Source organism: Lolium perenne, chromosome 7 (assembly GCF_019359855.2).
Source record: "Lolium perenne isolate Kyuss_39 chromosome 7, Kyuss_2.0, whole genome shotgun sequence".
NCBI lineage: Eukaryota > Viridiplantae > Streptophyta > Magnoliopsida > Poales > Poaceae > Lolium > Lolium perenne.
Window position 1 is genome coordinate 91,873,791 of NC_067250.2, and position 15,421 is coordinate 91,889,211.

A 15,421-nucleotide genomic window follows, 5' to 3' on the forward strand; every position below is an offset into this window, starting at 1 on the left:
AACACAAGTATGAACCGGTACAGCAAAACTCACATAAAAGACATATTGTAAGCATTATAAGACTCTACACCGTCTTCCTTGTTGTTCGACCCTTACTAGAAAATATCTAGACCTTAGAGAGACCAATTATGCAAACCAAATTTTAGCAAGCTCTATGTATTTATTCATTAATAGGTGCAAGGTATATGATGCAAGAGCTTAAATATGAGCACAACAATTACCAAGTATCACATTATTCAAGATATTATACCAATTACCACATGTAGCATTTCCCGTTTCCAACCATATAACAATTTAACGAAGCAGTTTAACCTTCGCCATGAATATTATGAGTAAAGCCTAAGGACATATTTGTCCATATGCAACAGCGGAGCGTGTCTCTCTCCCACAAAATGAATGCTACGATCCAACTTTATTCAAACAAAACAAAAACAAAAACATACAGACGCTCCAAGTAAAGCACATAAGATGTGACGGAATAAAAATATAGTTTCACTAGAGGAACCTGATAATGTTGTCGATGAAGAAGGGGATGCCTTGGGCATCCCCAAGCTTAGACGCTTGAGTCTTCTTGAAATATGCAGGGATGAACCACCGGGGGCATCCCCAAGCTTAGAGCTTTCACTCTCCTTGATCATATTGTATCATCCTCCTCTCTTGATCCTTGAAAACTTCCTCCACACCAAACTCAAAACAACTCATTAGAGGGTTAGTGCATAATAAAATTCACATATTCAGAGGTGACATAATCATTATTAATACTTCTGAACATTGCACAAAGCTACTGAAAGTTAATGGAATAGAAAAATCCATCAAACATAGCAAAACAGGCAATGCGAAATAAAAGGCAGAATCTGTCAAAACAGAACAGTACGTAAAGACGTATTTTTCTGGGGCACTAAACTTGCTCAGATGAAAATGCTCAAATTGAATGAAAGTTGCGTACATATCTGAGGATCACGCACGTAAATTGGCATAATTTTCTGAGTTACCTACAGACGGGGCGACTCAAATTCGTGACAGTAAGAAATCTGTTACTGCGCAGCAATCCAAATCTAGTATCAACTCTAGTATCAAAGACTTTACTTGGCACAACAATGCAACAAAATTAAGATAAGGAGAGGTTGCTACAGTAGTAACAACTTCCAAGACTCAAATATAAAACAAAAGTACTGTAGTAAAATCATGGGTTGTCTCCCATAAGCGCTTTTCTTTAACGCCTTTCAGCTAGGCGCAGAAAGTGTGTATCAAGTATTATCAAGAGACGAAGCATTGATGCTCCATTATCTATAGTGGTATTAAGAGCTTTGTCAATTTTAGGCCTATAATAGTTTTTTGGCTTAGGCACCTTAGAGACATACATGAACTTTTGCTCCTTACCCACATAAGCTTTCTCCTTAAACTTAAGAGAAGAAAAAGTTGAACCCAAGGTTCCCATAGCTTCTTCAAGTTCACTAATCCTATGAGTTTGATTATCATGAGTAGCACAGGTTTCTAAGATGGCAATTCTCTCATTAATTCCACCTAGAGATTTATCAAGTTTATCAGTGCTATTAAGTAATATTCCCAATTTAGTCTCAATGCTTGGATGATTTTGCTCTATGGTCTCCAACTTTTTCATGACATCTTCAAGAGAGATTTCAATTTTAACTTCATTAACAGGTGGTATTCCAACTAGACTCTCAATAATACAACTAGCTTCTAAAGCAGGAGTGCCTAGGAAATTACCTCCCGCAAGAGTATCAAGAACATACCTATTCCAGCTAGAGATACCAACATAAAAATTCCTGAGTAGGATAATAGTGGAGTGTTTCTTAGTGCACCTATTATGAGCATCACTAATTCTATACCAAGCATCTTTTAAACATTCTCCCCCTTGTTGCTTAAACGAACAAACTTCAACTTCAGGATTACTCATTCTAGCAATAGTAAATAAAGCAAACTAGATAAAGTAAATGCAAGTAACTAATTTTTTTGTGTTTTTAATATGGAGATTGCAAACAAGACAGTAAATAAAGTAAAACTAGCAACTAATTTTTTTGTGTTTTGTTTTAGTGCAGCAAACAAAGTAGTAAATAAAATAAAGCAAGACAAAAACAAAGTAAAGAGATTGGAGGTGGAGACTCCCCTTGCAGCGTGTCTTGATCTCCCCGGCAACGGCGCCATAAATTAGCTTGTTGACGCGTAAAGCACACGCCCGTTGGGAACCCCAAGTGGAAGGTGTGATGCGTACAGCAGCAAGTTTCCCTCAGTAAGAAACCAAGGTTTATCGAACCAGTAGGAGCCAAGAAGCACGTTGAAGGTTGTTGGTGACGGAGTGTAGTGCGGCGCAATGATGACGCGTAAAGCACACGCCCGTTGGGAACCCCAAGTGGGAAGGTGTGATGCGTACAGCAGCAAGTTTCCCTCAGTAAGAAACCAAGGTTTATCGAACCAGTAGGAGCCAAGAAGCACGTTGCAGGTTGATGGCGGCGGAGTGTAGTGCGGCGCAACACCAGGGATTCCGGCGCCAACGTGGAACCTGCACAACACAACCAAATGACTTTGCCCCAACGTGACAGTGAGGTTGTCAATCTCACCGGCTTGCTGTAACAAAGGATTAGATGTATAGTGTGGAAGATGATTGTTTGCAGAAAACAGTAGAACGAGTATTGCAGTAGATTGTATTCGATGTAAAAGAATGGACCGGGGTCCACAGTTCACTAGAGGTGTCTCTCCCATAAGAAATAGCATATTGGGTAAACAAATTACAGTTGGGCAATTGACAAATAAAGAGAGCATAACAATGCACATACATGTTATGATGAGTAGTGTGAGATTTAATTGGGCATTACGACAAAGTACATAGACCGCTATCCAGCATGCATCTATGCCTAAAAAGTCCACCTTCAGGTTATCATCCGAACCCCCTCCAGTATTAAGTTGCAAACAACAGACAATTGCATTAAGTATGGTGCGTAATGTAATCAACAAATATATCCTTAGATATAGAATTGATGTTTTATCCCTAGTGGCAACATCACATCCACAACCTTAGAGGTTGTTGTCACTCCCCCAGATTTAATGGAGGCATGAACCCACTATCGAGCATAAATACTCCCTCTTGGAGTTACAAGCAATGACTTGGCCAGAGCCTCTACTAGCAACGGAGAGCATGCAAGATCATAAACAACACATAGATAATAGATTGATAATCAACATAGCATAGTATTCCTTATTCATCGGATCCCAACAAACGCACATGTAGCTTTACAGATAGATGATCTTGATCATGATAGGCAGCTCACAAGATCTAACAATGATAGCACAATGAGGAGAAGACGACCATCTAGCTACTGCTATGGACCCATAGTCCAGGGGTGAACTACTCACACATCAATCCGGAGGCGACCATGGCGGTGTAGAGTCCTCCGGGAGATGATTCCCCTCTCCGGCAGGGTGCCGGAGGCGATCTCCTGAATCCCCCGAGATGGGATTGGCGGCGGCGGCGTCTCTGGAAGGTTTTCCGTATCGTGGCTCTCGGTACTGGGGCTATTATCGACGAAGGCTTAAGTAGGCGGAAGGGTAGGTCAGGAGGCGTCACGAGGGGCCCAGACGCTAGGGCCGCGCCGCCCTGGTGTCTGGCCACCTCGTGGCCCCACTTCGTTTCTCCCTCGGTCTACTGGAAGCTTCGTGGAAAAATAGGACCCTGGGCGTTGATTTCGTCCAATTCCGAGAATATTTCCTTACTAGGATTTCTGAAACCAAAAACAACAGAAAACAACAACTGGCTCTTCGGCATCTCGTTAATAGGTTAGTGCCGGAAAATGCATAATAATGACATATAATGTGTATAAAACATGTGAGTATCATCATAAAAGTAGCATGGAACATAAGAAATTATAGATACGTTTGAGACGTATCAAGCATCCCCAAGCTTAGTTCCTACTCGTCCCGAGTAGGTAAACGATAACAAAGATAATTTCTTAAGTGACATGCTATCATAATCTTGATCAATACTATTGTAAGCACATGTAATGAATGCAACGATCCGAAGCAATGGTTAATGTAATGAGTAAACAACTGAATCATATGGCAAAGACTTTTCATGAATAGTACTTTCAAGACAAGCATCAATAAGTCTTGCATAAGAGTTAACTCATAAAGCAATAGTTTCATAGTAGAAAGCATTGAAGCAACACAAGGAAGATATAAGTTTCAGCGGTTGCTTTCAACTTGTAACATGTATATCTCATGGATATTGTCAACATAAAGTAATATAATAAGTGCAATATGCAAGTATGTAGGAATCAATGCACAGTTAACACAAGTGTTTGCTTCTAAGACAGAAGGAAATGGGTAAACTGACTCAACAATAAAAGTAGAAGAAAGGCCCTTCGCAGAGGGAAGCATGGATTGCTATATTTGTGCTAGAGCTTTTATTTTGAGAGCAAGAAACAATTTTATCAACGGTAGTAATAAAGCATATGTATCATGTAAATTATATCCTACAAGTTGCAAGCCTCATGCATAGTATACCAATAGTGCCCGCACCTTGTCCTAATTAGCTCGGATTACCTGGATTATCATCGCAATACATATGTTTTAACCAAGTGTCACAATGGGGTACCTCTATGCCGCCTGTACAAAGGTCTAAGGAGAAAGTTCGCATTGGATTTCTCGCTTTTGATTATTCTCAACTTAGACATCCATACCGGGACAACATAGACAACAGATAATGGACTCCTCTTTAATGCATAAGCATTTAGCAACAAATAATGTTCTCATATGAGGTTGAGGATATTTGTCCAAAACTGAAACTTCCACCATGAATCATGGCTTTAGTTAGCGGCCCAATGTTCTTCTCTAACAATATGCATACTCAAACCATTCAACTCATGGTAGATCGCCCTTACTTCAGACAAGACGAACATGCATAGCAACTGACATGATATTCAACAAGGAAATAGTTGATGGCGTCCCCAGGAACATGGTTATTGCACAACAAGCAACTTATAAGAAATAAGACACATAAGTACATATTCAATACCACGATAGTTTTTAAGCTATTTGTCCCATGAGCTATATATTGCAAAGATAAAGAATGGAAATTTTAAAGGTAGCACTCAAGCAATTTACTTTGGAATGGCGGAGAAATACCATGTAGTAGGTAGGTATGGTGGACACAAGTGGCATAGTGTTTGGCTCAAGGATTTTGGATGCATGAGAAGTGTTCCCTCTCGATACAAGGTTTAGGCTAGCAAGGTTGTTTAAAGCAAACACAAGTATGAATCGGTACAACAAAACTCACATAAAAGACATATTGTAAGCATTATAAGACTCTATACCGTCTTCCTTGTTGTTCGACTTTCACTAGAAAATATCTAGACCTTAGAGAGACCAATTATGCAAACCAAATTTTAGCAAGCTCTATGTATTTCTTCATTAATAGGTGCAAAGTATATGATGCAAGAGCTTAAACATGAGCACAACAATTGCCAAGTATCACATTATTCAAGATATTATACCAATTACCACATGTAGCATTTTCCGTTTCCAACCATATAACAATTTAACGAAGCAGTTCAACCTTCGCCATGAATATTATGAGTAAAGCCTAAGGACATATTTGTCCAAATGCAACAGCGGAGCGTGTCTCTCTCCCACACAATGAATGCTAGGATCCAACTTTATTCAAACAAAACAAAAACAAACAGACGCTCCAAGTAAAGCACATAAGATGTGATGGAATAAAAATATAGTTTCACTAGAGGAACCTGATAATGTTGTCGATGAAGAAGGGGATGCCTTGGGCATCCCCAAGCTTAGATGCTTGAGTCTTCTTGAAATATGCAGGGGTGAACCACCGGGGCATCCCCAAGCTTAGAGCTTTCACTCTCCTTGATCATATTGTATCATCCTCCTCTCTTGATCCTTGAAAACTTCCTCCACACCAAACTCGAAACAAACTCATTAGAGGGTTAGTGCATAACCAAAAATTTCACATGTTCAGAGGCGACACAATCATTCTTAACACTTCTGGACATTGCACAAAGCTACTGAAAGTTAATGGAACAAAGAAATCCATCTAACATAGCAAAACACGAAATAAAAAGCAGAATCTGTCAAAACAGAACAGTCCGTTTAGACTTATTTTTCTGGAGCACCAGACTTGCTCAAATGAGAAAACTCAAACCTAATGAAAGTTGCGTACATATCTGAGGATCACGCACGTAAATTGGCATAATTTTCTGAGTTACCTACAGAGACTACTGTACAAATTCGTGACATCAAGAAATCTGTTTCTGCGCAGTAATCCAAATCTAGTATCAACTTTATCATTAAAGACTTTACTTGGCACAACAATGCAATAAAACTAAGATGGAGAGGTTGCTACAGTAGTAACAACTTCCAAGACTCAAATATAAAATAAAAGTACTGTAGTAAAATAATGGGTTGTCTCCCATAAGCGCTTTTCTTTAACGCCTTTCAGCTAGGCGCATAAAGTGTGTATCAAGTGTTATCAAGAGACGAAGCATCAACAGCGGGGTTTGGAGTTTTCTCAACCATGCATTGTATTTTGTATACATAAGTTTCAGAGGCTCCCTTTTCATTAGTCTTGGGCTTGCTACTCTCATCAAACAAATTTTCAGGAACAAGCCAAGCATAATTATCATCTAGAGCTTCATGCATTCCTAGGAGCTTACAAGGTATTGGTGCTTTAATCTCCCCACCATCATTAACATTATTAGTGTACTTAATTCTATCCATATCCATCTTTTCAAGTGTTCTTTTAAAATCGGTGAACATACCAAGCCTCTTATGCTTAATAAAAACTTTTCTAGCTTCTTTGGCTATATCCTCAAATTCCCGCACAAAGACTTTTAAAACAAAATCTATCTTTTCTCCCCTCTCCATATTAGAAAGTGTAAGAAACATGTGTTGTATCATGGGTTTGAGACTAATAAATCTAGTTTCCATCATGCGTACCAAACAGACAGAGGCATCTTCATAAGTAGGGACAGCTTTTGCAAGGGGTATATCTTCAAGATCTTCATGCATACTAACATGGGTGAAAAATTCTTCTATATTATCTCTTCCAATTATAGACCCTTGTCCCACCGGTATATCTTTAAGAGTAAACTTAGGAGAAAGCATGATGAAATAAGTAAAGTAAATGCAAGTAACTAATTTTTTTTGTGTTTTTTGATAGAGAATGCAAACAAGATAGTAAATAAAGTAAAACTAGCAACTAATTTTTTTGTGTTTTGTTTTAGTGCAGCAAACAAAGTAGTAAATACAAGTAAAGCAAGACAAAAACAAAGTAAAGAGATTGGAGGTGGAGACTCCCCTTGCAGCGTGTCTTGATCTCCCCGGCAACGGCGCCAGAAATTTAGCTTGATGACGCGTAAAGCACACGCCTGTTGGGAACCCCAAGTGGAAGGTCTGATGCGTACAGAAGCAAGTTTCCCTCAGTAAAAAACCAAGGTTTATCGAACCAGTAGGAGCCAAGAAGCACGTTGAAGGTTGATGGCGGCGGAGTGTAGTGCGGCGCAACACCAGGGATTCCGGCGCCAACGTGGAACCTGCACAACACAACCAAATTACTTTGCCCCAACGTGACAGTGAGGTTGTCAATCTCACCGGCTTGCTGTAACAAAGGATTAGATGTATAGTGTGGAAGATGATTGTTTGCAGAAAACAGTAGAACGAGTATTGCAGTATGTTGTATTCGATGTAAAAGAATGGACCGGGGTCCACAGTTCACTAGAGGTGTCTCTCCCATAAGAAATAGCATATTGGGTAAACAAATTACAGTTGGGCAATTGACAAATAAAGAGAGCATAACAATGCACATACATGTTATGATGAGTAGTGTGAGATTTAATTGGGCATTACGACAAAGTACATAGACCGCTATCCAGCATGCATCTATGCCTAAAAAGTCCACCTTCAGGTTATCATCCGAACCCCCTCCAGTATTAAGTTGCAAATAACAGACAATTGCATTAAGTATGGTGCGTAATGTAATCAACAAATACATCCTTAGATATAGAATTGATGTTTTATCCCTAGTGGCAACAACACATCCACAACCTTAGAGGTTGCTGTCACTCCCCCAGATTTAATGGAGGCATGAACCCACTATCGAGCATAAATACTCCCTCTTGGAGTTACAAGCAATGACTTGGCCAGAGCCTCTACTAGCAACGGAGAGCATGCAAGATCATAAACAACACATAGATAATAGATTGATAATCAACATAGCATAGTATTCCTTATTCATCGGATCCCAACAAACGCACATGTAGCTTTACAGATAGATGATCTAGATCATGATAGGCAGCTCACAAGATCTAACAATGATAGCACAATGAGGAGAAGACGACCATCTAGCTACTGCTATGGACCCATAGTCCAGGGGTGAACTACTCACACATCAATCCGGAGGCGACCATGGCGGTGTAGAGTCCTCTGGGAGATGATTCCCCTCTCCGGCAGGGTGCCGGAGGCGATCTCCTGAATCCCCCGAGATGGGATTTGCGGCGGCGGCGTCTCTGGAAGGTTTTCCGTATCGTGGCTCTCGGTACTGGGGCTATTATCAACGAAGGCTTAAGTAGGCGGAAGGGTAGGTCAGGAGGCGTCACGAGGGGCCCAGACGCCAGGGCCGCGCGGCCAGGGCCTGGGCCGCGCCGCCCTGGTGTCTGGCCACCTCGTGGTCCCACTTCGTTTCTCCCTCGGTCTTCTGGAAGCTTCGTGGAAAAATAGGACCCTGGGCGTTAATTTCGTCCAATTCCGAGAATATTTCCTTACTAGGATTTCTGAAACCAAAAACAGCAGAAAACTGCAACTGGCTCTTCGGCATCTCGTTAATAGGTTAGTGCCGGAAAATGCATAATAATGACATATAATGTGTATAAAACATGTGAGTATCATCATAAAAGTAGCATGGAACATAAGAAATTATAGATACGTTTGAGACGTATCACGCTACACCAGGGATTCCGGCGCCAACGTGGAACCTGCACAACACAACCAAATTACTTTGCCCCAATGTGACAGTGAGGTTGTCAATCTCACCGGCTTGCTGTAACAAAGGATTAGATGTATAGTGTGGATGATGATGATTGCAGAAAACAGTAGAACAAGTATTGCAGTTGATTGTATTCGATGTAAAGGAATGGACCGGGGTCCACAGTTCACTAGTGGTGTCTCTCCCATAAGATAAATAGCATGTTGGGTGAACAAATTACAGTTGGGCAATTGACAAATAAAGAGGGCATGACCATGCACATACATGTTATGATGAGTATTGTGAAATTCAATTGGGCATTACGACAAAGTACATAGACCGCTATCCAGCATGCATCTATGCCTAAAAAGTCCACCTTCAGGTTATCATCCGAACCCCCTCCAGTATTAAGTTGCAAACAACAGACAATTGCATTAAGTATGGTGTGTAATGTAATCAACAAATACATCCTTAGACATAGCATTGATGTTTTATCCATAGTGGCAACAGCACATCCACAACCTTAGAACTTTCTGTCACTGTCCCAGATTTAATGGAGGCATGAACCCACTATCGAGCATAAATACTCCCTCTTCGAGTTACAAGTATCAACTTGGCTAGAGCCTCTACTAGCAACGGAGAGCATGCAAGATCATAAACAACACATAGATGATAGATTGATAATCAACATAACATAGTATTTCATATTCATCGGATCCCAACAAACGCAACATGTAGCATTACAGATAGATGATCTTGATCATGTTAGACAGCTCACAAGATCCAACAATGATAGCACAATGAGGAGAAGACGACCATCTAGCTACTGCTATGGACCCATAGTCCAGGGGTGAACTACTCACACATCACTCCGGAGGCGACCATGGCGGTGAAGAGTCATCCGGGAGATGATTCCCCTCTCCGGCAGGGTGCCAGAGGCGATCTCCTGAATCCCCCGAGATGGGATTGGCGGCGGCGGCGACTCTGGAAGGTTTTCCGTATCGTGGCTCTCGGTACTGAAACTATTATCGAAGAAGTCTTAAGTAGGCGGAAGGGTAGGTCAGGGGGCGCCATGAGGGCCCCACACGCCAGGGCCGCGCGGCCCAAGGCCTGGCCGCGCTGCCCTGTTGTGTGGGCGCCTCGTCGCCCCACTTCGTATCTCCTCCAGTGTTCTGGAAGCTCCGTGGAAAAATAAGATCGTGGGCGTTGATTTCGTCCAATTCCGAGAATATTTACTTACTAGGATTTCTGAAACCAAAAACAGCAGAAAACAGTAACTGGCTCTTCGGCATCTCGTTAATAGGTTAGTGCCAGAAAATGCATAAATATGACATAAAGTATCTATACTATTATATTGGAGTTGGTGGTAGGTCGTACAACACGTTTGGTGAAGGAGATTCAAAGCATCTGAACCGCTCGATCTAATCTCATAGTCTCCGCTCTCATATCCATCGTTCAATCGCTTTTCAAGGCAACTCGCTCCCCACCTTCCTTGTTTCTGCAGCTAATCACGGATCAAATCGGGTGATCATACAAATTAATTAGAAATTATTTCCTTGCCGCATATGTCACTCCTGAAAAAAGTCTCGCATTAATCTCCCTCCCTCTCGATCCAATTATCTATACTATTATATTGGAGTTGGTGGTAGGTCGTACAACACGTTTGGTGAAGGAGATTCAAAGCATCTGAACTGCTCGATCTAATCTCATAGTCTCCGCTCTCATATCCATCGTTCAATCGCTTTTCAAGGCAACTCGCTCCCCACCTTCCTTGTTTCTGCAGCTAATCACGGATCAAATCGGGTGATCATACAAATTAATTAGAAATTATTTCCTTGCCGCATATGTCACTCCCGAAAAAAGTCTCGCATTAATCTCCCTCCCTCTCGATCCAATTACGCCGCCGCCTCACCACCAACCTGTCCGGCCATCCCAGCCACCACGTCCCTCGCGCCGCCACCATTTTTTTCCGCGGAGTCAGGGCCTCGGAAGGACCTATCGTTTCCTCAACGCTTGGGGACGCACAGGCCGCCACCATCCTCAACAACCGCGGCGTCGGGTCGCACCTGGGGAGGTACGGTGGCGGAGGATGCGCCGTGCAGCGCATGGACGCCCAGGTTGGTCCACAAATTTCCCCTTCCTGATATATCTCCTTCGTTGGCTTTCTTTCCGTCCAATTTCCTTCTCCATAACCCAGACCTCCCGTTCATCCATATATGCTCCTCTTATTTCATTTTCACTAGATTTAACATTGATCTTTGTACAAATCAATCCAAGTTGAACCACTGAAGCGGAGCACAATATGTATCAGAAGGGGGAAATAACGGAGTTAGGAAATTAAGTTTGTGCTCTACTAATTGATTGGAGTACTATGTTCTTGCAGTGTTTGGTTACGACGACACAGTTCTGCCTGATTTTTACTGAAAGATGTATTATGTGTACCTAACTGATTACCCATACAATTTGACAGGTGATTGATTATATTCAAACTTCTTGCTGAAGTTCTCTCCCAGCTAAAACTGAATATTAGAGTTACTCATTTCAGATAGTCACAAACTACAAGGACTAAGGTCTCGGATGAATCCACAAGGTCAAAGGGTATGATATGAGTTAATTCTGATGCTTATACATGTAGGTTCCGTTTTCACATATTTTACCAGAATCTCATGTACATTCATCATAAAGTTATTTGCATCTACAAGGTTAGGATTCCTGCTGGTAGAGATAAGTACTTAGTTACATAGAATTGGTAGGACATTATGGAAACGCAAGGAAGGACAGAGCATGTTGCTATTGGCTCCCTGTTGAAGTCATTTTCTTACTAGCGTTAAAGTATTGTCGGTATCAGAGGCTGTGACACTTCTTTTGATTCAAGCATTCAAACAGACAATTTTAGTACTTGTGTATCTCGTTCTGAAATTTAACCAGTCTGGTGCAAATTTAGCAATGCTTGATTATATTCCGTATTGCCTCAATGTTGCAAACCTGAAGTCTAATTTCTTATACGTGCTTCATCTGCAGGTTAAAGGTGCACCCAGAAGAGTTAAGATGAAGAGAAAACAATCAACAACTTGCTGCCATCCATGTGCTCATCCGGAGATGTTTGAATGATCAAAGATATTACTCGTCTAGGTTATTGTAGGGTATGAACCTTGGCTGCTATACTTACATGTTCCATTTTGCTATAGTTATGTCACCTGTCTACAATTTTTGCAACCAGCTCATAAACCGTGCATCGTAATCTTGTGTTGTTGAAGACATGTCCATTTCTTTCCGTCGAGAAGCTCATAAATGAATATAAGTACCGCATCAGTAGCTTATTGTGTTACTCAATTACACTTGGTTTAGATAGCTTCAGTAATAAAAAAACTACACACAAAATATGTAATTCCCCTTTCCTTTCTCCTCCTTTACACACAAGTATCATGGTCATCTTCAGGGAGCATGTTCAGTGATCATGTTCAAATCAGGCAGTTCTTGTGGAAGAATGAAGTTCAGATCCGGCATCATGATCCGTGGCCGGCGGAGGAGGGAACTAGAAAGAGAAATTTCTCGAGAAGTTACAAATGATAGACTGTCAAATAACTTTCCAAGAGAAATTTCTCGAAAAGTTACAAATGATAGACTTTCAAATAACTTTCCAAGAGTAGCATTATCATGAATGGAATATGGATCCCAAATGCAGGTTGTGAATTCAGTAACTATTAGGCAACATTGAGCACCACCACCTGAGCTTAGATTGGCACTGAATGCAAGACAAGAAAGGTAAATTCTGAGTCCATTCCTTCCATGCATGAATGGCAAACATGTAACCTACATCTCACAGCAGGTTCTGCATTTCTGTTCTGTTTTTATTATCTGCAGTAACGAAGAAAAGTAATCGCAAATTTACCTTTCCAAATATTCTACATCTAAGGAAACTAATCACGGTTATCTGTGTGAATGGTTTAATAAATAACTGACTAAGTATGTAAGGAAACTAATCATGGAATTTTGGGGAACTGATTGCGGGAATTTTTGGAAACTAATCATGGATTTTTTTTCTGAAATTAACAGGACAAACCTTCTTCAGAGCAATAACAGCAGGAGCCGCTACAACAACACTCGAGGCCTCAAACCTCTTCGTCGCCTCGACAATACTTTGAGTTTGAGTTTCTTCCTAGCGGCGGAATCCGAGGCGGCGCGTGATGGTGCAATGGAGGCTGGGACAGCGGGTGATGGTGGACGGGAGGCCGAGGCAGCGGGTGATGCTGGAAGGGAGGCCAAAGCAGAGCATGATGGTGGAAAGGTGGCCCGGGTGCCCCCAGTGGGGGTGCGGCCGGCGGAGGAGCAACGACGTTGATGCTTCATAGGTTCAGTTGGTTAGGGAGGTGCACCGGTGTTGATGAGGAATAGGTTCGCGTTTGACGACCTAACGATGGCGGATGGCGACGGAGATGTGGCATCTGACACCTTCTCCGAGGAGTGGCGGCGTGCGAAAAAATATGACAAATTGTATCGGACCGTTTCTGAAACATTTGGAATTGGGAAGGGTTGTTGCAAAACCTAATTAGTATATAGGTTGTGGAAGTTATTTCGGGACAGAGGGAGTATTGTTTTATAGGATGTTTAGGAGCCGAGGAAGAACTCTTTTGTACGCTTGCTCAAGTTAGTCAAGTACAAGAAAATGAAGCAGATGCCTACCATTGTACGAAAATATGTAATTAGCATCAAGGAGTAGATATTTGTGAATAGAGTATATATTTTATTAATATAAAATAATCATTTGATTGCTTATTTCATATTCTAACGATACCAGTTCTATCTGTTTTCAAAATATATTTCAAATGATGTAGAATCTTATGGATTTTTAGAATATATTGTGGCAAATTTATGCAGGTATTGTATTGACACGCTGAGTATTGTATTGACATCTTACAAGGAAAAAATACAGTAACCGTAGCAACGCACGGGCATTCAACTAGTGTATAAAACATGTGAGTATCATCATAAAACAAGCATGGAACATAAGAAATTATCGATACGTTGGAGACCTATCAGTTAACAAACACAAAAAGGGTAAAGATAATGTTATTGTTGATGCTTTGTCGCACCGTTATCCTATCCTATCTCAACTTGACTTCAAGATTTTTGGATTAGAAACCATAAAGAAACAATACTTCCATGATGCTGATTTTAAAGATGTGTTGCTGAATTGTAGAGATGGTAGAACATGGAACAAATTCGTCCTCAATGATGGATTTGTGTTCCGTGCTAACAAGCTATGCATCCCAGATATTACGTTCGTCTTTTGTTGTTGCAGGAGGTGCATGGTGGAGGATTGATGTGTCACTTTGGTGTGAAGAAGACGGAGGATGTACTTGTTGCACACTTCTTTTGGCCACGTATGCGTCGAGATATTGAGAGATTTGTGGCACGCTGCACTACATGTCAAAAAGCTAAGTGACATAGGCATCCCCAATGGGCCTGCCAGAGAAGGTACCCGGGGTTTTACTGAAGGCCCACGACCCGAAGTTTTATGAAGCCCGGAAGCCCAATTAGTTATCGATAAGGAAAGATAGAATTGTATTAGGAATATCGAATTGTAATTACTACGGGACGGACTCAGATTGTCTCCCGAACTCTGTAACTTGTTTATCACGAAACCCTCGGCTCCGCCTCCTATATAAAGGGGAGTCGAGGGACGAAGAAAGGATCGATTCATTGTCAACATAACCCTAGTTTTCTACTCGTCGAGTACTTTTCGGCTGAAACCCTCGAGATCTACTTGCCCTCTACTTCCAACTAAACCCTAGTCTACAATCTGTAGGCATTGACAAGTTCCCCTCGGGACATCACATACGAGAAAAGAAAAGCAATAAAGTCATAGATCTTACCAGACTTCATCGTAGAGTGGATGGAGCTGCAAAATACGGGACCACCAGACTTGTCGAGAAATTGGACTATGAACTTCGACAGGTCCAAGCGATTAGAAGGAGCTGGAGCAGGCGTTATACTAGTATCACCTCAGGGCGACAAGTTAAAATACGTGCTACGGATGATGTTTCCAAACGCATCTAACAACGAGGCAGAGTATGAGGCAATTATACATGGGATGAAGATGGCGAAAGCTTGCGGAGCAATGCTGGCGTGCGACAGGGATTGCAACGGCACCAGAAAGTAGCTTCCTTGTGACGGTAAAGCACTCGTCCGTTGGGAACTCCAAGAGGAAGGTGTGATGCGTACAACATCAAGTTTTCCCTCAGTAAGAAACCAAGGTTTATCGAACCAGTAGGAGATGAAGGTCACGTGAAGGTTTGTTGGTGAAGGAGTGTAGTGCGGTGCAACACCAGGGATTCCAGCGCCAACGTGGAACCTGCACAACACAATCAAGATACTTTGCCCCAACTTAACAGTGAGGTTGTCAATCTCACCGGCTTGCTGTAAACA

General features: G+C 41.6%; 1 long non-coding RNA gene across 5 annotated transcripts; it reads left to right on the forward strand.

Annotated features, from left to right (window-relative positions):
• Positions 1-10,718: 10,718 nt before the first annotated feature.
• LOC127316668 (uncharacterized) lies at positions 10,719-13,768 on the forward strand. Of its 5 annotated transcripts, XR_007860563.1 has the most exons (5): positions 10,719-11,109; positions 11,376-11,462; positions 11,538-11,590; positions 12,014-12,757; positions 13,049-13,768. It is a non-coding gene; the product is annotated as an uncharacterized lncRNA (long non-coding RNA). The 5 variants fall into 5 exon arrangements; XR_007860564.1 differs by having other exon boundaries at positions 11,538-11,623; positions 12,014-13,768; XR_007860560.1 differs by having other exon boundaries at positions 12,014-13,768.
• The last annotated feature ends 1,653 nt before the right edge of the window (positions 13,769-15,421 follow it).